At 40.7% G+C, this 2,026-nt stretch overlaps 1 pseudogene; it reads left to right on the forward strand.

Moving 5' to 3' along the window:
• The first annotated feature begins 1,435 nt into the window (after positions 1-1,435).
• LOC120098402 (small nucleolar RNA SNORA17) lies at positions 1,436-1,549 on the forward strand (annotated as a pseudogene).
• Positions 1,550-2,026: the final 477 nt, after the last annotated feature.

A 2,026-nucleotide genomic window follows, 5' to 3' on the forward strand; every position in this document is an offset into this window, starting at 1 on the left:
TCAAGTCACTAAGTGTGTTGCTCTTCCTCTGTTCCAGGGAGTGCTGTGTAGTTAATGCCTTAGTTTTACAGAAGAAAATGAGAAGAAAGGACAAATAACTTGCCTTAGAGCACACAGCTCATGGAACATGTTTGAATATACCGTCAACTACAGGGCCTGGACTTACAAATGGTTTTGTTTTTCAGAAGCATTTGTGCAGGAAAAAGAAAACTAACCTTCCTTCCTTCCTTCCTCCCTCCCTCCCTTTCTTCCTTCCTTCCTCCCTTCCTTCCTCCCTCCCTTTCTTCCTCCCTCCCTTCCTATCTTTCTTCCTCCCCCTCTTCCTCCCTCTCTTTCTTTCTTCTTTTTCTCCTCTCTCTCTCTCTCTCTCTCTCTCTCTCTCTCTCTTTCTCATCTTCCCTTATTTTTGACCCCTACTAATCAATTAAGATTTTTCTAGACAACTAAAACTTACCAACTTACCTTTGCTCTGAAGGTAGCCCGGCAGCACTCACCACATACCATTCTTAAAGACACACACACACACACACACACACACACACACACACACACACACACATCCAGGTTGTCTCATTTTACTTATCAAGAAGCAAAGTTACAGAAGCCAAAAGGTTAGTGCATTTAGGCATTTTCCTGGAACTATGGGGGAGGTCTCTGATGGATTAGGTCTTTGCCTCGATTTGACTAGGGGTTGGGGCTTATGTGCTGAATAGAATGTTACCTCTAATATGGCATCAGTTGTGCTAAGGTCTGGGGGTGCATTACACCTTTTGGGAAGAAACTAAAGAAGGCAATAGTAGACTGAAGATTCCTCCATGGCCAAGGGTTGTCAGAATTAATATTATAAAAATGTTATGTTGCCAAAAATTATCTATAGAGTCAATCTCCCTCTAAGTTCCAAAGACATACTTTGTGGAACTAGAAAAAATAATTTTAAGACCATATGGAAGCACAAAAGATCCCCAATAACCAAAGGAGTTTGAAGCAGTGAGTATAAGGCTAGAGGCATCACAATGTGTAATCTCAAATTGTGCTACAGAGCATTAGAAACCAAGCTACGTGGTATTAGCAAAAACAAACAAAAATCAGACATGCAGACCAATGAAACCCAATTGAGGAGTCAGAAATAATTTCAGATGCATGTAGACATCAAACTTTGAAAAGATAGCCTCTTCGAACAAATTGCAAAAAAAAAATATTTTACTCACAGAGACATGAAGCCAGACGTCCATCTCTCATCCTTCGCGAAATCCAATTCAAAACAGATGGAACACCTCTAACTAATACGAGAAACTTGGACTCTGCTAAAGTAAACCATAAATAAAACATGAGCATATACAAGGGATTTCTGGAAAGTAGCATATGAAATAAACATTGGAATTGTCAAATGAAACTGCATGAAATTAAAAACTTTTGCACAGAAGTGTAAATAATCACTCCCCTATAGTTGCAGATATGGCTGTTGTGTCACATGTGGAGGTGGCAGACAGAAGCTAGATCTATGCTCAGTGCTCTGACATGTGTTGAAGTTTGGTCTTTTGCTTGCATTGTAGTATTAACTGACCCCCAAGGTCTGGTTGCCTCCAGAGATGAGAGAATCTGCATATACACAAACAAATAAGGCTATATAATTTTGCCCACCCCCCAAGTTGTCCACTTTTGGTTAAATAAAGATGCCAACAGCCACTAGCTGGGCACAGTATGGAGGGTTTGAGTTTCCCTGTTATTGGAGCCCAAGGAGAACCATGGAAATGGAGAAGAAGGTGGAGAAAGGAGGAAGCTGTCATAGGGTAGGTGAATCATGAAAACATAGCCACGAGGCCTGGCTAGTTGGAGTTAAGAGCTTCCCAGATGGAGCACGACAAATTATAAAATGAGGTTAATGATGGGGAAATGGATTCTAATAGCACAGAGAGCAGACAACTGCCCAGCTCTAATGCTGATTAAGGCTTATTATAAATATAAAAGTTGTATGCCTTTTATCTGGGAACTGATCAAAGGCAGGGTAGAAAACCCTATTTGAGGT

The sequence above is a fragment of the Rattus norvegicus genome, chromosome 18 (assembly GCF_021556685.1).
Source record: "Rattus norvegicus strain SHRSP/BbbUtx chromosome 18, alternate assembly SHRSP_T2T, whole genome shotgun sequence".
In the NCBI taxonomy this organism is placed as follows: Eukaryota; Metazoa; Chordata; class Mammalia; order Rodentia; family Muridae; genus Rattus; species Rattus norvegicus.